The sequence below is a fragment of the Lepus europaeus genome, chromosome 3 (assembly GCF_033115175.1).
Source record: "Lepus europaeus isolate LE1 chromosome 3, mLepTim1.pri, whole genome shotgun sequence".
NCBI classification, from domain to species: domain Eukaryota; kingdom Metazoa; phylum Chordata; class Mammalia; order Lagomorpha; family Leporidae; genus Lepus; species Lepus europaeus.
Window position 1 is genome coordinate 93,536,912 of NC_084829.1, and position 25,943 is coordinate 93,562,854.

Consider the following 25,943-nt stretch of genomic DNA (forward strand, 5'->3'; position numbering starts at 1 on the left):
TGAGCAAAATAAGTCAGGCCCAGAAAAACAAATACCCCATGCTCTCCCTTATATGTGGGAGCTAAAATTAAAAAAAAAAAAAAGAAAGAAAATGTCTGTGTGTATCAGTATTGCTGCAAATATAGCTTTGTGAAGCTCTGTTTTATATTTTTATTAAAGCAGTGGTTAAGAATGTTATACTCTATAGTTGTAATGATCTGTGATTACTTTAGAATTTACTGTTTACAGATAAAATGGTCATTTTCCCATTCAATTGTTATTTATAGCCATTGTTTACATTCCCACTAAACTAGGGTCTTTTTGTTTTTTACTTATTAAACTTATTTTTCAGTGAAGTATTAAGTTTTTTACTTTAACGTAAATTTAAAATATGTTATCTCATAAATTAAAAGAAAAGAAAAAAAGGAGAAGGAAGGAGGGTGGGGGTGGGAGGGAGAGGTAAGAAGAGAATATCATTATGTCCTTAGAACTGTATCTACAAATCACATTGAACCTCTTAAAAACTAATTAAAAATTAAAATAAAAACCTAAAAGTTGTTTATATGATTCGTATCATAAATGTGTATAAAAACTCCTTGTTAAGTAGCCTGTGCTTTTTTGTATGTGTAAAATAGCTTCCTCAGCACAGCACAAGAATGGTGGGATCACAGTCCAGGCTTCTTCAAACTCATTGTCTGAAACCCTCTACAAGCTCTCATGATCTCATGGTCTCCAGATTCTTGCTTTTGCTGGAATAGCCCAATTTCTTGTAATCATTCTGGAAAAGTCTTCCTCAATTTTCAAGGTCCAGAGTAAATCCTAAATACTTTAAATCCCTTCTCAGATGTCCTTCCTATCCACAGTCTTAAGAGGTGTGTTTTTCTCTACTATTACGCTTATTCCAATGTGATGTATTAGAAATGTCTCATCCCATCCCACTGTAAATCCCTGAAGATCACAGATGATATTTTACAATCCTCTACACAGGACAGTGCGCTAAGGCTTTTTGCTGACCTATAGAATCTCCTCATCTAATTATCTAACTCTATGCAGCCACACATTTGTTTTCTTCTTTATAACTAATTGTTTTAAAATATGACTTTGGAAATACATTCCATAATGACAAGCATAATATAGCTTCTTAGGGGTTGCCAAAAATTACCTACTATAATTCATTTAGCTCATCTCAAATTCTGAAAATCTTCACATACAAATCATGCAAAACATTAAAACATAGTCACACTAGAACATTTCCAGGCCAGCACCCCGGCTCAATAGGCTAATCCTCTGCCTGCGGCGCCAGCACACCGGGTTCTAGTCCCAGTCGGGGCGCCGGATTCTGTCCTGGTTGCTCCTCTTCCAGTCTAGCTCTCTGTTGAGGCACGGGAAGGCAGAGGAGGATGGCCCAAGTGCTTGGGCCCTGCACCCACATGGGAGACCAGGAGGAGCACCTGGCTCCTGGCTTTGGATCAGCGTGGTACACTGGCCGCAGCGCGCTGGCCGCAGCAGCCGTTGGGGGGTGAACCAACAGAAAAGGAAGACCTTTCTCTCTGTCTCTCTCTCACTGTCCACTCTGCCTGTCAAAAAAAAAAAAAAAAAAAAAAAGAACATTTCCAGCTATGGGCACAGTAGTCACGTATTCATACTTCTCTCTGTCTCAGTCTGTCTTTCTCTCTCTCTCTCTCGATTATTGGATGGCAAATGTTTCATTACAAAAAGATCTGAAACCAAACAATATTCCAGAAGTATTTTAAGCACAAAGCATTATGATCCCTAACCAAGTTGTATTCAAATCCTTCGAAACTGATAGGAATCTTTAAAATTGTATAAAACTGACACCAGAGGATCTAAGAGAACTGCTGAATAATCATTAAGTGGTGAAATCAGGATTCCTGACTCCCAGTCTGTTACTCTCAAGGGTTGGATATAAATATAATATAATATATTATAAAAATACAAAAATATTTAAAATATTTTTATTAAAATATTTTTATTATAAACATAAAAAAGTTGGCTTTAATAACTCATGAATATATTTCTAGAATTCTGGAAAATTTGGTTTAAATTTTTTGATCAACCTTATTGCAATATAATTCCTATAAGTTACATCTATTTTGATCAGAGTTCTATGAGTTTTGAAAACATGAACAGCTATGCACCTACCTAAAAACACGCAGTACATTTTTCTCTCACTAAAATGTTTTTCACACCCCTTTGCAGTCAGTATTCCAATGAATGTTAATGGATAATAGTTTTGCTTGCTTTAAAATTTCTTATAAATGGAGTTATTCAATATGCATGCTGCCTGGCTTTTCCACTTAGCATACTATTTGGAAATGTTTTCATGATGTTGCTTTTATTGATAGTTCATTCACTACTCATTTAGTTGACAAAACTCTAGATTGCATTTGGATTTCACAAATTTTTCATTAATATTAATTGGTTACTGTAATGATTGATTAGGAGGATAAACTGCATTGTTTTGGTAAAGAACATAGCTTGGGGGTCAGACAAATATATTTTGAACTAGCATTAATTCTTATTATGGCTCCTAATGGCTGTGCATGATCCTAGGGACTTTATTAACTCTCAGGAGGCACAGAGTCCTCATCTGTGAAACATGGGTGCTAATCCATAAGAGTTTCTTTTCAGACTAAGGCGATAATATGTGTGCATATTTAACTTGCAGTAAGAATTCAAAAATGGTAGCCAAATAAGATTGTAAAATAAAGAGGAAGAAAATATAGCAAACCCTTTCTATAAAATTGCCATGAAAAGAATCCCCACAGGATAAAACTAGCAGAATTGATGATATTTATTCATTAATGCAATATATGCTAATTAATTGATTATTTTGTGACAAAAATTGCTGCTGGGAATTCAATATTGTCCCCATGCAATTTGCATTCTAATATGATACAGGTTATTAAACAGACACACAGACACACACAGAGACACACCAGTCTGCATGCATACACACATATACATAACGCATATTCCTGAAGTTTTATATGGAGAGGTGTCAAACACAGCAAAGTACACAGTTAATATTAACACAGACCACCACTTTTCCAAAAAAAAGATTTATTTATTTACTTGAAAGGCAAAGTTACAGAGAGGGAGATGCAGAGAGAAAGAGAGAGAGAAATCTTCTATTCATCTGTTCACTCCCCAAGTTGCCACAATGTCAAGAATTGGGCTGATCTGAAGCCAGAAGCCTAGAGCTCCTGGTCTCCCACATGGGTGCAGAGGCCCAAGCATTTGGGCCATCTTCTGCTGCTTTCCCAGGCCACAGCAGAGGGCTGAATTGGAAGTGGGGCATCCAGGACTCGAACTGACACCCATAAGGGATGCCAGTGCAACAGGCTGATGTTGAACCTACTGTACCACAGTGCCGGCCCAACAGACCACCACTTTCATTCTTTTGACTACCCAAAACAATTCTCATCTTCTCTTTGAGGACTTATGCATAACTTCCCCTCACATAATCACATAAGGCAGCTTTCTATCTTTAACCTGGACTCAGAGAGTAATGGCATACTCCCACAAAACCAAGAGGGCATGTTAGGAAAGTGGAATTTCAAGACAATTTTGCTTTGGAACAAAATAATTGAAATCTATATATCTTAAGGTTCTTCAAAAAGTTAATGTCATGTGTATTATGAAAAAAACTATGCAGGGTTTTCTTCTTCTTTTTTTTTTTTTTTTTTTTTTTTTTACAGTGAAAGAATATAAATTTGAGCGGCAAGATGGCGGAATAGGCAGGGAGCACACTATTAGTCTGGGGGGAGAGAAAGTTTAATATAAGTGGAGATACTGCAGGGTCAAGGAAGAGTAGGGGATGAAACAGCAGAGGAAACTCTTCAGGAACTAGTGATTCACAGTGGACCTGCGTGGAGAGCGTGAGAGCCCAAGTTCGGGACACCAGCGGCAGACTCAACACACCAGCGCTGGAACGTGAGGTGAGCCGAACCTCAATAGCCCGAGATACCAGCGGGCAAGCGGAAAGAGGAGGCTAGAGGGAACGAGGCTTGAAACTCCGTGGGGAAAAGTTCACCAGGCTAACTAGAAGAGAGATAGGAAAAAAATTTTAAAAAGTGACCGATACAGACACAAGTTTCTCTCTCTCTGCTCACCTCTCAAAGGCGAGCAAGACAGAGCAGGCGCCATTTTGGACATACGTCATAAGCAGGGCGACCTCAGGTCTGCACCAGCCCTGAGCCTAGCAGAAAAACCTGACTCTGGGGGGAGGGGTGAAATAACAGGAGATTAGCATCTAACTTGGCAACCCAGTGAGAGACTGCAGGAGAATTGGAGCCCACACTGAGGGCAGCACAGATTCCCTGTGTGGTCCTTGGGAAAGAACTTCCGATCTCTGGCTCCTGTGGGTATATCATTTGCCTGCTAACTACCTCCAATTACGTTCAGCTGTGCGGAATTACTTCCCTTTTAAATCAAAAAAAGAAAGAGAGATTTACCACGCCTAACCTGGGAGTGTCATCCTTGACACACCCTCAACCCTGAGGAACCAAACACAGCTCTCAGGCCACACTCATCTCAAGCCTCTAAGGCTCCACTGAAAGCACACAGTCCACTTAATATAGAGCCATAGTGTAACAAGAAAAAACACCACAGTGAAGAAACCAAATATCTCCAACATGCCAAACAACAAACGCAAAAACCAAGCTAACAAGAACAAGGAAGACACTATGACGCCCCCAAATGAAAAAGACACCCCAATTCAAGATTATGAAGATGATGAGATCGAAGAAATGCAAGAAGCGGATCTCAAAAAATTGATAAGAACATTAAGAAGTTCTCAAAAACAAATTCTTGAACTACAGAAATCCTTAATGGACAAGATAGAAAATCTCTCTCGTGAAAGTGAAATATTAAGGAGGAATCAAAATGAAATGAAACAACTAGTGGAACAAGAAACTATGATAGTGATGAGAAATCATAATGAAATGAAGAATTCAATAGATCAAATGACAAACACATTAGAGAGCCTTAAAAACAGAATGGGCGAAGCAGAAGAGAGAATATCAGACTTAGAAGGCAGAGAAAAGGAAAGGAAACGGGCAAACCAAAGAAAAGAAGAAGAAATTAGAAATCTAAAAAATATTGTCGGGCATCTACAGGATACTATTAAAAAACCCAACATTCGGGTTCTAGGAGTTCCTGAAGGCATGGAGAGGGAGAAAGGATTAGAAGGCATTTTCAGTGAGATACTAGCAGAAAATTTCCCAGGTTTGGAGAAGGACAGAGGCATCTTAGTACAGGAAGCTTATAGAACCCCTAATAAACATGACCAAAAGAGATCCTCACCACGACATGTTGTAATCAAACTCACCACAGTGAAACATAAAGAAAAGATCCTAAAATGTGCAAGAGAGAAACGTCAGATTACTCTTAGAGGATCTCCAATTAGACTCACAGCAGACTTCTCATCAGAAACCCTACAAGCTAGAAGGGAATGGCGAGATATAGCCCAGGTACTAAGAGAGAAAAACTGCCAGCCCAGAATACTATATCCTGCAAAGCTCTCATTTGTGAATGAAGGTGAAATTAAGACTTTTCATAGCAAACAGAAACTGAAAGAATTTGTTGCCACTCATCCTGCCCTGCAAAAGATGCTTAAAGATGTGTTACACACAGAAACACAGAAACAGGGTCACCAATATGAAAGAAGGTAAAGGAAGGAAACCTCACAGCAAAAGATCACAGGAAGCTCAATTTCTCTTTGACATAGAATTAAACTCTGATGCTCTGTTAAAGCAATGTGTTAAAGTAATCTATTATGTTCTCTTGATGTCTGTTAAATTCTAATTGTTCAAAAACAGCTGAATTTTTATTAAGAGCTATGGGTTATTTAAATATGTGCTTATTTTCAAAGATTTGAATAATCACCTTGTAACAATGATCAAATTTGGTCTATGTTATGTCATGATTTTAAGGAATCTTATTTCAACCAGATATTTTGGATTTTGAGCCTTCTTGGCATTCTTGACAGGCATTCAAAAAATCAAAGTTTCAAACAATCTGGTCTCTAAAATTTCCAGTAAATCCTGGACTTTGGTTTTTCCAGTTTGGGCCCAACTGAAAAAATCGAAGGACCTATGTCTCTCATCTTATAGAGACACCAACTAATCAGTCTATTTGGAGTATATTAGAAGGACTGTCAAGATGTGATGTGGTACCAGACTTTAAGTTTCTATAAGGGAAAATGCTATTAATACAAATGTTTGAGAATCAAAAAGTCTAATGATCTTGTGTTACTAGACATGATAGTTATCTTAATGAGAAAGCCCCAGAGGCCTAAAGGGTTAAATACTTGTAAAATCCTACAGGTGCTTTCAAAAATACTGTGAAGTAAGCAAGTGCCTCTTGTTGGTTGATGAGTTTATAATTTTAAACATGGCGACTTAAAGTCTTTTGTCATCCACAGTTATATATGATGTGCTGCTCATAAAACTAAAGCGTTGTTGGTTCTGTGTTTAGCTGTCCTCCTATAGGTTCCTATGGACTTTTTCCAGCCACTTCTATTGTATTCAGTACTTTGGGATGGCTCTGTAAACAGATGAAGCCAATAATGTATTAACAGTACCAACAGAGAGAAAGTATGGTTAACTGAGGTTACTAAAAACAAAAAACAATTCAAATCAATTGGCAATCTACAAAAAGAGTTAAAGATTTTAAAAGCTATTATTAAAATTGCTATATTGGTCTATTATGCTATATTATATGTGTGTACATATTGTATGTCCACATGGGGAAATTTTATTAAGAGTTTTATTTTAAATGGCTTATAGATAAGATTGTCCATAAATTTAAGCTGCTAAAATCAATCAAATTTAATTTGTGTGACCTGAATCTGTGTATCATATGTTTTAGACTTGTTGGTAGAAAGAAACTAAAAACATTTTAGATGGTTGTGCTTAAGTTTACTGGCTAAACAAACTACACCATGTTAGATATTTAAGAGGTGTTTTCAAATACATGATTCTTAAAATTTATAGAAGGCATTGGACCTTCTGGTAAATGTTTTCTTAAGTTGTTATCTAATGGTTGAAACTGTTTGCTAAGTATTCATGTGATATTGCTATTGTCAGCAAGCGATCTAGGACTTGCTCCCTCATTTCTCTATTCTAAGCCCAACTTGTTCTTTCATTTCTCTATTCTCTTCAAGGTAGGAAACTAATTCTATTATGAAGGAATCTGTAGGACGCACAATTTAATCTTTAGACCTTATAAAAGAGATGGCTAACATTTTTGTATAATAGCATAGCCAAAATAAGAACTTAAATAATAATCTCATAGCTAGATTCACTTTGCCATCAGCGAAGTATACAGTAAGTAGAAAAAACCTCCCTTTCAGACAAAAGGGAAAGAAAGTTTTAAAGTGAGAATATAATTTTCCTCATGGGCATTGTCTACCTTAGAAAAACTACTACAGAACATGCCTGTGACTATAGACTTGTAGTTCAGGCCACTGAAGATTAGAGATGGGACTTGGGCACTCCCTTGATTTGCATCCTCTGGTCTCCTTTAACAAAAACCAGGAGGAAAAGAAAGCTAGGCATCAGAAGCAATGGGTGGCAGGCCTATTAATGGCTGATCTGTACAGTGATCTGCCCTCAAGGAGACCCAACAGGCCAGTCCACTGCAGTGGCTTTCAATGTGGTAAGCCTGGGCTTCAGCAGAAGTCAGCTTGTGAAGAGCCCTGGCAGCTCTGCCAAGAGTTGGATCACTGGAAATGGACCTGCCCTGGAGTCGAAGGATGCCCAGGTCAGAGCCACAGATCTTATTGGCTCTAAGCTGAAAAGCCCTTCACTCAGCCCAACTTCCAAAGTGACCACTGCAGCTGAGGGGATGGTCAAGTAGGGTCAGCAACATTGCAGGCAGAACTGTAAATTTCTTGTTAGAGATGCCACCTGCCTTTACCTGGCCAGCTCTCCTCCCAGCCCAGCCAAGTAATGAAAGTCAACAGAGTGCCTTCCCCTAGGAGGTTCACACCTCCCTTAGGATATACCCCATGTGAAGAGATAGATAGGTCTGGGCCTCTGAATTTACAAGGCCTAAAGCCCACCAGATTATTATCAAGCCCCTTCTATCAGGTTCTATTTGCCTCTCAATCAGAAAACTTGATTGTAGCTTAGACAGCACCTTTCTTAGCTCCTCTAATAATGACTCTGTCCTTTGTTCTAGACCCTGTCTAGTGCACTTGGGCCTCATTCCTTTGTAATCATAACCTCTACTCTACCACCAATGGCTCTACTCCCAACCTGTGTGTACTGATGGTCCTCTTCCCCACTTAATGCTGTATAATTGTTCAAACCTGGTAAATGCCACTCTTAGGATCATTGGTTACTATCCTCTGTCTTTTATGACCTTATCTAAATATGATCAGAGTCGGTAAACTTGGAAGGCTTCCATAGCCTTGGCAACTCATGACGACAGCCTAGGATGGTTACTGGCGCCATAAACTAGAGTGTCAATTTGTTGGGTCAACAACAGGAGCCACTGTGCACTTGCTCCTCATGTGGGATCTCTGTCCTTAATGTGCTGTACATTTTGATTTAATGCTATAACTAGTACTCCAACAGTATGTTTTACTTTGTGTTGCTATGTGGGTGTAAACTGTTGAAATCTTTATACTAAATTGATCTTCTGTATATAAAGAGAATTGAAAATGAATCTTGATGCAAATGGAAGGGGAGAGGGAGCGGGAGAGGGGAGGGTTGCGGGTGGGAGGGAAGTTATGGGAGGGGGAAGCCATTGTAATCCATAAGCTGTACACTGGAAATTTATATTCATTAAATAAACGTTAAAAAAAAGAATATAAATTTAAATTAGCCAGCTGGATTCAGTTTAGATTATCTGAATTTTGTTGGCAGCACCCAAAGCATCATAATCAGGAAATAGTAAAACATATGCTTGTTCTCCATCAGGGCTGATTGACCATGGATATATCAATGTCATAGATGTCATCACAGTCTGTTTTATCTGATGCTCATTGGCTTTGGCATATACAATTAACACAAGTATGGTGTTGTCTTCTATCTTCTTCAAGGCCAATTAAGTGGTCAAGTGAAATTGGTGAAGACAGCGGTCAAGCTCATTTCTCCTGGGGACACTCTTCTGAGGATATCTGGGACTTAAAAGTTCATGGAAAATATTCATTATTTTTTAATCCTGTTTTCCACAAATTCTTTGACTATTTCTTATATGTCAGGTGGTGATGATTACAATGAAGAAAAATAAAATAGTTTATGTGATAGAGGTTAAGGGTGCTAAATCATACCGGATACAGACAACTTCTGTGAGGTGAATCTGCACACTACATATTTATGTGAATGAATTGATAACGTAAGTAATGATTGGATGAAAGCATTCAAACTCAAGAGAAAAGCAGAATAAATTCTCCCAGGCATCCAAGTATGTAGGAGGAAAATCAAGGAATTCTGCAAGACAGAAATAGAGGGAACAAGGCTAACAGTCACAGGAAATGAAATGGAGAAGTAACCAGAGGTCCATGTCTATAAAGTTGCACAGACAATGGAAAAATTTTGAATCCATAGTAAGTATGATGGGTCACAAGAGAGGGTTTCCAGTGGCAGAGTGACATGAACTGATTTATGTTTTGAAGAATCAGTGTGTGTTGGGGCCGGAGCTGTGGTGAAGTGGTTAAAGCAGATGCTGGCATTCCATACCAGTGCTGGTTTGGGTCCTGGCTGCTCCACTTCCACTCTAGCTCCCTGCTAATGTGCCTGAAAAAACACCAGAGGATGGCCCAGGTGCTTGGGCCCCCTCCACTGATGTGAGAGACCCAGAAAAAGATCCTGGCTCTTGGCTTCAGATCAGTCTAGCTCTAGCATTGTGACTATTTGGGGAGTGAACCAGCGCATGGAAGATCTGTCTCTCTCCCTCTCACTCTCTCCTTCTCTCTCTCTGTATCTCTGCCTTTCAAATAAATAAATACATAAATAAATACAAGGAAGAGTCACCTGTGTCTTTCATTTCTAACATTTTGGCCTAAAAGATATTAAGATTCATACATTCAGGTACAACACACTATTTTTAAAAGAAAATTCATAATGTCATAAATAAATTGAAAATTATAATGTCAGAAATAATTTTTTTAAAAATCTATACTTTGAACTTTGGTACTGTGCTTACCCTAGAATTGTCTATCAACTTGTCTTAGTCTCTTAGTCTTTCTTGTGTTGCTATAACAGAATGCCACAGACTGGGTAATTTATGAAAAAAAGAAAGTTACTTGGCTCATGATTCTATAGTCTGTGAAGTCCAAGATCAGGGACTACATCTGGTGGGAGCTTTCTTGCTGCATCCCTAACATGTAGAAAACATCACATAGAGAGAGAGAGACAGCAGGAAATCAACTTGACAGCCCAAACCTTTTGTAATTGCCATTAATCCATGTATGAAGGTAGAGTCTTTGTGACTTAAACACTTTCCATGTGGTCCCATCTCTCAACACTATTCCATTGGAAATTTAGTTTTCAATGTAGAAGCACTGGGGACACATTCAAACCACAATACCATCTCAGGTAAATTAGAGCTGGAAATTTTAGCAATCTGAGTGCACTTAGCATAGGAGAAAAAACTGGAATGTCCATTTGGAGATTACTAATCATCTTAGAGATGCAGGAGTTTAGTTAACTCAATGAGCAAGCCAGAAATTAAACTCTCAAAGGAGGAGACTAGGGAGTCATTACCAAGACTTGAAGTACATTCTGAATGTTGTGATAAAAAAGAAAATCATTCATTTAGATTACAAGCTCGTATTCACAGATTTGATATCAATTCCATACTAGCTGAATTGCTCAGAAAATGCTAAGCTAAAAATTTAACACCTGTTCTTCTAGTATTTCCATGAAGAAATCAGAAAAGCAAATGAATGAAGATGCACAGAACTCAAGATCTGAAGGATTCTCACAATTTTGAGAAATGTGGGCTTACAGTTATATAAAAGGAGACAAGCCAACATTATCATCCTCATCATCTACAAGAAAGCAAACTCCAGATGCTCACAGATAAAATGAAGTTATTAGCATTATTCAGTACTAAATGTATAATAAACATTTTAATAGGTATAAATAAATAACACAGAGAATGTTATGAAGCAAGTAGAGTCTATCAAATTCAACAGGTATGCATAATTTAACAAGAAAACAAAATTTCAAGAAACAGAAATATTGGGGCAGGCACTGTGGCACAGTGTGTTAAAGCCCTGGCCTGAAGTGCTGGCATCCCATATGGGCTCTAGTTCTAGTCCCGGCTGCTCAACTTCTGATCCAGCTCTCTGCTATGACCTGGTAAAGCAGTGGAAGATGGCCCAAGTCCTTGGGCTCCTGCACCTGCGTGGGAGACCTGGAAGAAGCTCCTGGCTCCTGGCTTCAGATCAGCGCAACTCAAGCCGTTGCAGCCACTGTGGGGAGTGAACCAATGGATGGAAGACCTCTCTCTGTCTCCACTTCTCTCTCTAACTCTGCCTTTCAAATAAATAAAATAAGTCTTAAAAAAAAAAACTGAAATATTAAGAACTTTCTTATTTTGACAAATGGAATACAAGCCTTAGCTACCCTATTTAAAAATTAAAAACTAAAATTATTCCCTTTAAAGTGATGAAATTCCATCTCTCCATTACAAATTTCATTTACTATTTCATTAATGATAATAACCAGTGCAACTATGAAAAAAATACCAGAGACCGGCGCTGCTGCTCAATAGGCTAATCCTCTACCTGCGGCACCAGCACTCCAGGTTCTAGTCCTGGTCGGGGCGCCGGATTCTGTCCTGGTTGCTCCTCTTCCAGTCCAGCTCGCTGCTGAGGCACGGGAAGGCAGTGGAGGAGGGCCCAAGCTGCACCTGCGTAGGAGACTAGGAGGAAGCACCTGGCTCTTGGTTTTGGATCGGCACAGCGTGCCAGCTGTAGCAGCCATTTGGGGGGGTGAACCAACAGAAGGAAGACATTTCTCTCTCTCTCTCTCTCACTGTCTAACTCTGCTTGTAAAAAAAAAAAAGCAAGAAAAAAAAAAGAAAAATGATACCAGAATTAGAAGAACATCTATGATTATTGGTAAATGATATGATTGCCTAGGCAAAAATCTCTCAAGGCACTTAAAGGCAAACTATTTTATTATACAAGTGAGTATATCAAGTTTTTTGAATATAAGATCACAAGAAAATGTAATCAGATTTTATTGACCAGGAAGAATTAGAAAATGCAATTTTCTAAGAACACATCTACGAAAATATATGTAATATTGTATGACCAAAAAAAGCCTATAGAAATGTACAAAAATATCAATGAAAATATATATGATTCATGGATATGAATTATTCAGTGCTATTTCAACAAAGCAACAAACAGATTTTTCCAAGGTACACTTGAGCTAATTTTAAAATTCATGCGGAAGAATGAAAGGCCAAGAATAGCCAATATCATATTTGGAAAACACAGAATAAGAGATAAACTCAGATTTATATCCAGGTTGTCAAAACTTGCTGCAAAGCTGCAATGACTGAGATAGAGTGTTGTTGATACAGAAAATCACAACAACAACAACAACAACAAAAGAGTAAAAAACTCAGAAATAGACATGTGGACATATATATTTGTTAAATAATAGAGATGACACTGGAAGTTATGGGGAAACTATGACATATTCAAAATACGTACTAAGTTGAAGTATGTAAGCCTGACAGTGCAATGTTTCCACCACAAGTTAAAAATAAAATCTATAAACAAATAAAATCTATCCACAGGGCTTAAAACTACTTCAGCCACTATGTGAAGATTTTTCCTTCTGATAACAGAGAATTATATATTAATCCATTTTTCTAGATAAAATTTCACAGTCATTGATCTTTTTATTCTGTAAGAAGTTTATATATTTGCACAAATACACTGGTTTATGTTCAGAGGGACTCTGATGACTTATCCTAATGAAGTCACATATTCCTAACTTACTTGTAAAATGTCAATACAGTTGCTTGGTCTTAATAGAATTCTCTGGTGTATGGCTCTAGAAAGTTTCCATGTTACAGATATCACAGCCCTTTCATATGTACCTTCTAAAAGCCTCTGCTCTCTGGGATGAACTCTATGTTCTACTTCAGCTATGTTTTTTTACTTTATAGAATATTTATCTTAGATTTCAGCTCTATGCATTTCCAGACTAGCCATTCACACTAACTAGTTGGTATATGTTGAAATATATAGTCATTGCTTTCCTTTGTTTTATTTATTAAGCCTAACAAATTATCTTGGATAATAAGCAAAATAATGGGCATGGGAGGTTTTTTAGTTAGCAGTCAAAAAATGGCATAGTGAAAAAAATTCTTGCCTGAGATGAAACATGAATAATGAACCGAATAAAGTAAGGTTTTGAGACATCTGCAGCTCCAAGAAAAGTATTTCAAGAAGGAGTATTAACATATGCAAAGAACTTGAAGTGAGAATTTCTAACATGTGAGTTTGAGAAACATAAAAATGGCCACAGTAGCTAAAAGCAAGTAATAAGATAAAAACAGTAGGAGGTAGGGAAAGAGACACAGTTAGGGAGATGATGTAAGATTTTGTAGACTGTATAGAGGCCACTGGGTTTTGTTCTGGTTATAGTATAAAGTAGTCGGAGAGTTCTGATACAGAAGCAACATTGCTGGATTTATATGTTTCCAGGTGGACTACAACCTAACCATTAAATAGAGAATTGATTGTTTGGAGGTAAGAGGACAAGCACTTAGGTATCCACCACCCTACTCCAGGGTAGAGATGAGGACTGTTTAGAGTGTTAAGTAGCATTGGTGAGAAGTGGATGGATTTAGGATGCATTTTGAAGTTAAAGCCAGTTGGTCTAGTAGACTGGTGAAGTGCCTGAACACTAACAACCAATGGAGACTTCTGTACAGAGGTATTGAATCCTTGGAGGGATTGAACTTTGTGTGGGGACTATGGTAACATGGGATGTCAGGCATGGTAGAATATTCCTGAGAGTCTTTGAAAGGCAGCTTGCTAATCAGTTCTAAGTACCACTTCTTTGTTGAGGAGCTGATAAGCTTAAACAATTGTGTAATAATAATTCAGACAATGCTGTGGCAGGGGAAAAGCAGAGCATGGGAAGCTGCTGTCATCCCGAGTACATGAGGTTCTAGGAGTTCTGCTAACTACTCTGGCTTATGTTAGGCCCCAAACAAGAGAAGTAATCTAAAGGTTTATGGATCTCTTTGGGCCACTTTGAGATCCAAATTATATAGTCCAATATTTTATTCCAAACATGGAGCTGATTCAAGTGTCCGTGAACTAACATTTCTAACAAAGAAAACATTTCAGATATTGTAATTAGAAAAAAAGAGTGTTACCGCCTTTTTTCCCCAGTAGCCCATACGAAGCCAACCTTTAAAGAAAATTACATGTTCCCTCAAACTCTGCAACCTGACAAATAGCAGTCCCACCTGAGACTTTCCTTATCCTAAAGAAAGTGTAAAGAGCATAAGGATTACTGCTATTTCTTTTCTGTGTAATGCCTCCTATCCTGTGCTGTGTGTTTGGTTTTTGAGACTCTAGTGCCCCTTTATTTGGAGAACAGCCTCAGACCTAGTCAGTATGATTCCTCTATAACTGTCTATAGCATATCTCTTTTTCTTTTTTAAAATTTGCTTATTTATTTGAAAGGCAGAGAAACTGAGATACAGGGAGAAATGGAGAGAGAGAAATATCTTCCATTCTCTAGTTCACCCCCCAATTGGCTGCAATGGCCAGAGCTAGGTCAGGCCAAATCCAGGAGCTTGGAACCTCATTCAGGTCTCCCAAGTTGATGGCAGGAACCCAAATACTTGGGTTGTCTTCTGCTGCTGTCTTGGGCACATTAACAGGGAGCTGGATCAGTAGAGTAGCCTAACCCACTGAGCCAGAATGCCAGTCCCAACAGATCTCTTTTCCTTAGTGATGGTGTATCATTCCTATAACATAGTCTAAGCTAGTACAGGCACTCATAGCAAAATAATGGCTATAGGGAATAACCATAAATTATTTTCCATATATATACATATATGCATATCCAATCAAAGAGATTGTCTAAAAGGTGGCACAGGTTTCAAACAGTAGTATTCAGAATTTTATATACACGTGTTTTTATCAACATGAAAGGAAACAGACTGCATATTTCACTTAAAATTAAAAGCTGTAAATATAATGTGAGCTAGATTCTCCCAGTGCTCATCATTTAAACCACCTGGAAAGTATCTGAAAACAAGAGATATGGAAAGTGTATATCTAAGAAAATGTAGTTCTAACCTCAGCTTTGCATATCTGAATTCATGGGTACCCCAGCAAGCTCCACCATGGACTTTCCTGTTTCTTTATTAGGTGTTTACTTCTCTATAGTAAGTCAGTCCAAACATTGTAGCTTAAAACAAGAAGCCTATATTAACTTACACAGTTTTTGAGAGTCAGGAATCCTGGGCTGGATGAGATGGATATCACTGATTTAGATGTAACCTGAGGTTGATGACAGGCTGTCAGTTGGGCAGACCATCATCTGAAAGCTAATGGAATGTAGAGTATCCATCACCCTACTCCAGGGTAGAGATGAGGACTGTTCAGAGTGCTAAGTAGCATTGGTGAGAAGTGGATGGATTTAGGATTTAGGATGCATTTTGAAGTTAAAACCAATTGGTCTAGTAGACTGGTGAAGTGCCTGAACACTAACAACCAATGGAGACTTCTGCACAGAGGTATTGAATCCTTGGGGGGATTGAATGAAAATTTGCTTATTTATTTGAAAGGCAAAATGGATGGAAATGGAAGAGTGGGGGATGTCTTTCCCATTATGATTCACATGCATGGTTTCAGTTCTCCCCTTTTGTTAGGAGGGCTCAGTTCCTCATGATGTGAGCTTTTCTACAGGGCTGTTTGAGTATCCTCTCTACACAATGGAGAGCTCACTCACCCTAGAATGAGCAGCAGTCTGAGAGCAAGGTAGAAGTACAAAGCCTTTCATGATACAGCCTCAAAAGTCATAGACCATTCACTTCTGCTACAAATTACTTGTCCCACAGACCAACTCTAACAAAATGTTGGGGGGAACTACTCACAGGTTTGCATATGAGGAGGACAGGATATCATTGGGACCATCATCAAGGCTGACTACTACAGTTATATAAGCTCACATACAGTACTCTTTACTTCTTCTCCTAAGCTACTTCATTTTGGGTTTCTGTCACTGGCAATTGAGATAGAATTTAGCGGCTGGTGTTGTGGCATAGTGCATTAAGCTGCTGTCTGCAGTGCCAGCATCCAGTTTGGGTCCTAGTTTGAGTCCAGCTACCCCACTTCTGATCCCACTCCCTGCTAATGTACCTGGGAAAACAGCGAAGGTGACTCAAGTGCTTGGGCCCCTGTACCCACACAGAAAACCTGGAAGAAGTTCCTGGCTCCTGGCTTTGGCCTGGTCCATTTGGAGAGTAAACCAGAGGATGAAAGACTCTCTGTCTCTCCCTCTCTCTCTCTCTGTAACTCTGCCTTTCAAATTTTTTTTTTTTTTTAAAAACAGAGTTTATCAGTTCGAGACCTGGCTGCTCCACTTCTGATCCAACTCTCTGCTATGGCTTGGGAAGGCAGTGGAAGAAGGCCCAGGGTCCTTGGGCCCCTGCAGCCGAGTGGGAGACTAAGAAGAAGCTTCTGGCTCCTGGCTCCGGATCGGCCTAGCTCCATTCATTGAAGCCAATTGGAGAGTAAACCAGCGGGTGAAAGACCTCTCTCTCTCTCTCTCTCTCAGCCTCTCCTTCTCTCTGTGTGTAACTCTTACTTTCAAATAAATAAATAAATAAAATCTTAAAAAAAAAACAGAGTTTAGGGGCTGATGTTGTGGCATAGTTGGTTAAGCTACCACCTGTAGCACCAGCATCCCATATGGATGCCAGTTTGAGTCTCAGCTGCTCCACTTCCAATCTAGATCTCTGCTATGGCCTGAGAAAGCAGTAGGAGATGGCCCAAGTGCTTGGGCCCCAGCACCTGCATGGAAGACCCAGAAGAAGTTCCTGTCTCCTGGCTTCAGATGGGCTCAGCTCCAGCCATTGTGGACATTTGGGGAGTAAACAAGTGGATGGAAAACATCTCTCCTCCCTCTCTCTCTCTCTCTCTCTCTCTCTCTACCTCTAAGTAACTCTAACTTTCAAATAAATAAATAAATCTTTTGCAAAACTAAAGTTTATCTTAAGGTATATAGTCACCAACAAAGCCCCCTATCAAAAAACAAAACTTGATTTATTTAATCACAAGTAATGTGTATCATCATGATTCAAATGATTACCATATTTGAAATTTCATATATCTCTCATATTCATTTTCTATTTAATGATTATGTTAATTATGTGAAGTAGATAGATCAGGTATAGCTTTCAGCATTTTGCAGATGAGAAAATGGAAAAAAAGGCTACTATTTATCCAAGGTCAATGTGACCTAGCCAGCAGAGTGGACTAGCTGTAGGGCCAGGGCCTTTCCATGCATCCTATCTACTTGATTTGTACCATAATTTCTCTCTGCACCTTTGCTCAGACCCACTTGTCCAGTAAAAGGCATTTTCAACCACAGTAAATATTGCCTTTGTGGTGCAGTCTAAATGTCTTCCTGAAAATGTGACTAAATCCCAATGTTTAGTTTTGTATGAGCCTAACAAACTAACATAGGTTCTTTTTCCAGTTTGAATATTCATTAATTTTAAGGCTATCATTTTACTAATTAAATTTGCATTTTATTTGAAAGAAAAACAAAGACACAGACAGGAAGATTTTTCATACATTGGTTCACTCCTTAAATACCCAAAACAACTGAGACTGAATTAGGCCAAAGTGAAGAATCAGGAACTCAGTATGAGCATCCCATATGAGTGGTAGGGACAAAGCTCTTCAGCCTTCATCTGCTGCCTCCTATGGTGCACATTATCAGGGAACTGGAATCAGAAACATAGTTGGGACTTGAACTCGGGCAATTTGACATGGGATCCAGGGCATTACAAGTGGTGTTTTTACCACTGGAAGGACTTCTTTTATAGGAATGTAATACAATAACTATTTTCAAGTCTATGCTTTTCCAGTATTGCATTCTAAGCATACTTACAAAGAGAGAAATTTGCCAGTTGGTTACAAAGACAGTAAAATAAAATTCTTGCTTTTCATTATGAGGTATTAAAATTTAAGAGATAAGGCTGTAATAGGAAGATATCAGAAGTGGAGAGGCAAGGTGGTAAAGAATATATGTGCCTAAGTGGTATAGACTCATAGAGCTGAATTTGACAGTCCTCACTCCCTAACCAAAACTGTTTATGCTTTTAAAACTTAAGTAGCATATATGTGTCAATTAAATTTACCCAATATATAACGCGAGAAACTTTCATTTTAAGCTTTCTGCATTTATTTCTAACATATACAATGCCTAAATCAACCAATGAGGGAAATCATAAATTCCCAGAAAGGCCTACAGACATAAGCCATATTATCTCTCCTGTAAAGTTAATTACTTCTTCTGCTCTTTGGCTTAAATCTCAGCTCCTTTTATAATCTTCCATATAAATTTTCTTCACTCTCTCTCCAAGACAGCACTACATTTCCCTGAACCACAAGAGCTCTTCCACATTCTATAAAGTATTTTCATCCCAGAAGAATTATCTCCCTTCTCAGAAAATCATTGAAAATACAGAGGGAAAAGGCTGCTGATTGCCCTTCTCTTTTGGTGGCAACAGCAATTTTTCTCTATTAAATAGGAGAAGTGCAAAGAGTAAAATTCAAGTATTCTCAACCAGGCTAATCATCCTACAGGAAATTATATGGTAACATCTAGCTTTGTGTGTTTATATATGGAGAGGGCATCAGCCTAAGTGGATTGAAACAGCTTATCACCAAGGGATTTTATTTATTTAAAATGCCATGTAGTGAAACTACGAATGGAGAGCCTTTCGATAAAGATGGAATCCTACTCTTTTAAAAGATACTGTTGTCTACAGAATATCCAAATTCATTCCCAACTAGCATCTTTTCTTTAGTCTCAATCTTCTCCCATGTCCTTGCTTTCATCCATACATAGTGAAAAGTGATAAGATATATGCCTGGAATGGCAGGAAGCACAAAACAGGTTTGGAATCAAGGAAGGTGTGATGTTAGGGCAATTATATAGAAATTTAAGACATGCTCAAAATTTGATAATTTAGTGTTATATATTGATTATAAAGTAAATGAAAATGAAAACATTTCCTAAATATAAATGTGGACATAACAAAATAACTGTCAGTAGAGTGGCACGTATATGAATGTTCATTGTATATTATTTTTTAAAATTTGTGTATGTATTTTTAAATGTCATCTGGATGTCATCTATATTTAATTAAAAAAATAATTTTTAGGGGCCGGCGCTGTGGCATAGCAGGTAAAACCGCAGCCTGCAGTGCCGCCATCCCATGTGGGTGCTGGTTCGAGTCCCGGCTGCTCCACTTTCGATCCAGCTCTCTGCTATGGCCTGAAAAGCAGTGGAAGACAGCCCAAGTCTTTAGACCTCTGCACCCATGTGGGAGACCCAGAAGAAGCTCCTGGATCCTGGCTTTGCATCGGCACAGTTCCGGTCATTGCAGCCAACTGGGGAGTGGTCCAGTGGATGGAAGACCTCTCTCTCTCTCTCTCTCTCTCTCTCTCTCTCTGCCTTTCCTTATCTCTGTGTAATTCTGACTTTCAAGTAAAATAAATAAATCTTTAAAAAAATAAATAAAAATAATTTTAATAATACCATGTTCCTTTAAAATGGTTACTCCTAAATACACACTTATCCATGGAAGAGAGAGGCTCTTAAACTGAAAACCCTGAGACGACTGTGGGCCTCATTCTTTTGGATCTGTACTTTGAGAGGAAATCTTCTATAGCTTATTTGCTGAGACAGAACCCAGCTCATGGAGGAAACATAGAAATTTGAATTCCATTGAAATCTGGGAAAGAATCTCAGGAATCAGGAATCCCAGGGATAATGCCTAACCCTAGTTTAGATAGTAACTTTCAATAGGGACTGTCATTTAAAAAAATCTAGAAATACAAATTTTCTAGCACAATAAAATTAAATAACCTGTTACCTTGATCTACATAAAGTGAGGAATATACAAAAACATCCTCATGTACTAATCACAGATTTATTAGGAAGAAAAAATGCTGTTGCATGAAGAATACTCAAACCTAAGAAATAAAACTGGCAAGTGATAATGCATTTTTTTCCATCTTTCAAATAATTTCCAAAGTTCTATTTTTATTTTAGCTGAACATTGTGCTGCTTTTAATGGAAGGTGATTGAAACATATGCCTGAATTTCAAGCTACTTCTCATTGAATGTTATCAAATTTCTCTTCAGTGCTCAACAATATTCAGAAGAATTTATTATTTTAGACATTAGGAGGGAAAAAAAACTCAATATCATATTTCACACACGAATTTTTACTATATAATGTCTATATTAGGTTCAATTTTTTGTGAATTCTCACAGCAATTTCAAAAAGAATTTAAAAATGAGATAAAAATTTAGTTTTACATTGATTGCCATGTTTTTTGTAGTTGGTTGAAGGCAATAAATGTGAAGAAAAGACAGCATTAATTTCTGAGTAACTGAAGTGACATTTTGGAGATACAGAGATAGCATGTAAAATAAGATTTTATTTTGAACTTGTTTATATCTTATAAAATATGATTATATATCTTGGAAAATAAAGGGTTATTTTTTGAAAGATTTATTTATTTCATTTGAAAGGCAGAGTTACAGAGAGGCAGAGGCAGAGAGAGAGAGAAAGAGAGAGAGAGAGAGAAACCAAGAGAGAGGTCTTCCATCAGCTGGCTCACTCCTCAAATGGCCACAATGGCCAGAGCTAGGCAAATCCAAAGCCAGGAGGCAGGAGCCTCTTCTGGGTCTCCCATGTGGGTGCAGGGGCCAAAGGACTTGGGCCATCTTCTACTGCTTTCCCAGGCCATAGCAGAGAGAGAGATTGGAAGTGGAGCAGCCGGGACTCAAACCGCCACCCATACGGGATGCTGGTGCTACAAGTGGCAGCTTTAACCTGCTTCACCACAGTTCCAGCCTTGTGAAAATTTTTTTTAATACAAACAGATTCATGAGAGTAATTTTAAAACTTCATGTATAAATTGACTTAAAAGATAAGTTTATTTTGCTGAAAATTTTTTTTGAAATTCATACATAATTTTTTCATGATTCATATTTTTGGGAACTTGTTGACGTACCCTTACATAACATGTATACAGATAACATATATATATATATATATATATATATATATATATATATATATATACCAATGTGAAAAATTATAGTCTTAGAAGAAGGTAATGAACCCTATTAAAAGTGTCCAAAATATGATTACCTTGTTGTATGAAGCATGATTTTCTCCTTACAATGAATGAGTGGGAATGACAGAATCCATATTCTCACATATTTATGAAAAAGATACCACATTTCCAAGTTTATTGAAGCTCTATTCACAGTAGCCAAGATGTGGAATATTAGTCAATGATGAAAAACCAAGATTCTGTGATTTGCAGAATGACATCCTCACATTCTGCAACAACTGATTAAAAGGACTTACAGCGCTATAACAACTAACATTGTGCTTGCTTCTGGCAGCACATATACTAACATTAGCAACTATTGACTTTTTACTACTTGACATACGGTCTAAACAAATGTTTGACTCATAACCCAAATCCTATCATGTAGAGGGGTATATATCATATGAAAAGAGCAGCAAACTTAGAGAAGCAACAAAGGAATATGTCATTTCTACCAAAATCTACTATGGTACACATTGTATTAAGATGAGAACTCCCAGAATTCTTTGGGGAAAGAATCCTGATCTAGAATTCTAAAATACTTCTGAAGATGAAGCCAAGTCCTGGTTTAATGATATTAGAGACAGTGGGGTAAAAAGCTCTAGGTCAAAGTTTATAACTCTGAACATGAAAGAAATATATAAATGAGTTCAAATCCTGCTAGTTTCCAGATATCCTTGAGTTCTGTGTGTGCTTAAACTCTGATATCCTCAAAGATAATGAAAATGATCTAGAGTAAGACAGGTCTTAGGACCTGGATTAATACCAATTTGGAGGCCCTTAAGGCATATTTTCTTTCAGAGGCAATACTTAAAGGAGTTGGTCCTACAAAGGAAGAATTGTTTCAACAAGAATTACCAATGAGAACCAGCCAGGTTTTATTGCAAACATAGCATCACTCCCTTCTTTGTATTGTTTTCATTGTTTGCAAAAAAAGTAATCCAGAAACACTTCTCGCAAACAGATACATATAAGAACATGTAAGAATCCTTTACATGCACATGTTTACATTTTGTATAATTTCATGAACACTTGAATTGCTCTGCTTGAATACCATATATACATACATATATATATATATATATAATCTTTACAAAGAATATCTGCCTTTCTAGTTAAGAATCTACTAATTATGCCAGTCAGAAATTTTTAAAAGATTTACTTATTTACTTTATAAGCAAAATTACAGAGAGAGGGAGAGACAGAGAGAGAGAGGTCTTCCATCCACTGGTTCATTCCCCAAATGGTAGCAACGGCTGCAGCTGGGCCAATCTGAAACCAGGAGTCAGGAGCTTCTTCCAGGTCTCCCATGTGGGTTCAGGGGCCCAAGCACTTTTGAGCAACCTAATAAAGCCATTGTATAATTGAAAATTTTTGACTAACAAGTAACACTTATACATTTTTATGGGGTACAATGCACTTTTTTGAAAAATAAATATCATAAACAGATAAAGCTAGGCAACTACCATTTAATTTCCTTATCTTAGTGTTTGGAGCCCATCAGCCTCTCTCTTTCAGTTCTTTCTATACAGCACATAATACATTGTTGTGAGCTATAGCCCTCCTACTCCCTGTTGTACTATGGACCACTAGAATCTGTTACTTCTACCTGATGATGTTCGGATATCTGTTTTCTAATCTCCCTCAATCCCTCTCCCCTGTATTGCCTAGCTTCTGGTATTCACTATTCTAAGTTCAACTCAATTTTTTTTTTTTTTGACTTCCATATGTCAGAAAACAACCTGGGATTTGTATTTCTGGTCTGGCTTATTTTACTTGACTAAATGATCTCAACTCCATCCGTTTTTATGCTGAATAATATTCCATTACAGCTGAATAATATTCCATTGTGTATATGTACCATGTTTTCCTCATCCATTGATGGAAAGATAGGTTAATTCCATATCTTGGCTATTGTGAATAGTGCTGCAATGAATATGGTAGTGCAGGTAGTTTTTCATAACTTGATTTTATTTATTTTGGATGTATATCTTGAAAAGTGGAATAGATCTAGTTTAAACTCTGTGAATAACCTCCATACCATGCTCATGATGGCTGTCCTGACTTGCCTTCCATCCAGTACTATAAGGGATCCCTTTTCTCCACATCTTCATCAGCATTCATTCTTATTTGTCTTTTTGATAACAATCATTCTAACTGAAGTGAGATGATATCTTACTATGATTTGGTTTGTCTTTCACTGATAGCTAGTGATGCTGCACATTTTTCCAAATATTTACTGACCATTTATATTTCTTGTTTGGAGAAATGTCTACATATATATATGTATGTAGACATGTCTACTTTGCTCATTTATCTGGATTATTGAGAGGTTTTGTTGTTGAGTTTTCTAAGCTTATTATATATTCTGGATATTATTTTGTCAGATGAGTTGCTTGCAAATATTTTCTGCCATTCTGTCACTTGTCTCTTCATGCTGTCATTTTTTTTTTTTGTCCTTTCTTCAGTACACAATTTTGCCATCTTTGTTAAAGGAAAGATAGATATAAATGTGTGGATTCATTTCTGGAGTTTCAATTCTGACCCATTGGTCTATATATATATATCTTTTTTAAACAATAGTGCCATGTTGTTTTACTTACAGTATTTTTGAAGTATGTCTTAAAATACGGCATTGTGATGCCTTTGTCTTTGTTCTCTTATTCAAAATTAGCTATTCAGGTACTGTTGCACATCCATATGAATTTTAAGATTCATTTTTTTAGTTCTATGAAGAATGTTATAAATGTTTTGATGGGGATTGCACTGAATTTGTAAATCAGTTTCTCTAGTATGAAAATTTTAACAATATTGATTACCTCAATCCATCAAAATGGCATGTCTTTACATTATTTTGGTGTCTTCAATTTTTTTCATTAGTGTTCTATAATTTTCATTGTAAAAGTGTTTCACATCATTGACCAAACTTATTACAAAGAGTTTTATTGTCTTACATGCCTATTGTGAATGGGATTGCTCTTCTATTTTCTTTCACGGAGACTTTATTATTAGTGTATAAAAATACAATTGACCTTTGTGTGTTGATCCTGTATCCTGCAATTTTACTGAATTTTCTTTTTCAGATGTAATAGTCTCTTGGTGGAGTTTTTAGGTTCTTCTCTATATGAAATCATGTCATGTGCAAACAGGGATAGTTGAGTTCCTCTTTCCCTTTCTGTATGCCTTTGATTACTGCATTTTGCCAAATTTCTCTGACTAAAATTGCCAGTAGTATGTTGAATAAGATAGTAAGAGTAGATATTTCATATGATTACAGATCTTAGAGGAAATACTTTCTGCTTTTCGCTGTTCAGTATGATGTTGGCAATGGGTTTATCAGATAAAACCTTTGCTGTGTTGAGGTAATTTCTTCTATATTTATTTTGCTCAATTTTTTTCATTAGTATATGTTGGATTTTATCAAATTCTTGTTCTGCAGCTATTGAGATGATCATGTGATTTCATCCTTCTTTTTGTTGATATGATGATTTACATTTTTAATTTGCTAATGATGAACTATCCCTGAATCCCTGATATAATTTTCACTTGATTATGATGTATGATTTTTTTTTAAGATTTATTTTATTTATTTGAAAGAGTTACAGAGAGAGGTAGGGACAGGGAGAGAGGCCTTCCATCTGCTGGTTCCCTCCCCAATTGACCGTAACAGCTGGAGCTGTGCCGATCCAAAGCCAGGAGCCAGGGGCTTCTTCTAGGTCTCCCACATGGGTGCAGGGGCTCAAGGACTTGGACCATCTTCTACTGCTTTCCCAGGCCATAGCAGAGAGCTGGATGGGAAGTGGAGCAGCCGGGACTCGAACCGGCACCCATATGAGATAACAGTGCTTCAGGCCAGGGCTTTAACCCACTACACCACAGTGCCAGCCCCATGTATAATCTTTTTGATGTGTTGTTGGATCAATCTACTAGTATTCTGCTGAGAATCTTTGCATCGATGTTCATCGGGGATATTGATCTATAATTTTCTGTTTATCGTGTTCTTTCTGGTTTGGGAATAACACAATGCTAAACTTACACAAAGAGTTTTGAAGAGTTCCCTCCTTTTACATTTTTTTTAATAACTTGAGAACTGATGCTATTTCTTCCTTGAAAGTTTGGTAGGATGGGCATTTGGCCTAACAGTGAAGACACCACATTGGGATACCAACATGCCCTTTCAGAGTGCCTAGATTCAAACCCTGTATCCACTTCATTTCATATTTCCTGCTAACATGTGTCCTGGGAGATAGTAGATGATGATTCAAATTCTTGGCTCCCTTCTACCTCTGTGGGGAAACTCAGCTTGAGTTCCAGACTCCTGGCTTGCACTTGCTCCAGTCCTGGCTGCTGTGCACATTTGGAGAGTGAATCAGCAGATGTGAGCTCTCTCTGTGTATACTTTTCTGTTTTCTCTGTCTCTGTCTTGCTGCCTCTTAACTAAATAAAGTAAATAAATAAAAAAAAATTAAAGTATTTGATAGAATTCAGCCATGCAGCTATTGGTATTTGGATGTTCTTTGTTGAGAGGCTTTTGATTACTGATTCAATTTCATCACTCAATATTGATCTG

General features: G+C 37.6%; 1 long non-coding RNA gene across 2 annotated transcripts in view; it reads right to left on the reverse strand.

Annotated features, from left to right (window-relative positions):
* The window catches only part of LOC133757010 (uncharacterized), a 287,511-nt gene that overhangs the window by 104,747 nt on the left and 156,821 nt on the right, over window positions 1–25,943 (reverse strand). The window contains exon 6 of one of the 2 annotated variants that reach the window (XR_009865561.1): window positions 8,828–9,136. The exons of the other annotated variant lie outside the window; for it this stretch is intronic. This is a non-coding gene — a long non-coding RNA (uncharacterized LOC133757010). Of the gene's footprint in view, window positions 1–8,827; window positions 9,137–25,943 lie in introns of those variants that run through there. 2 annotated transcript variants of the gene reach the window in all.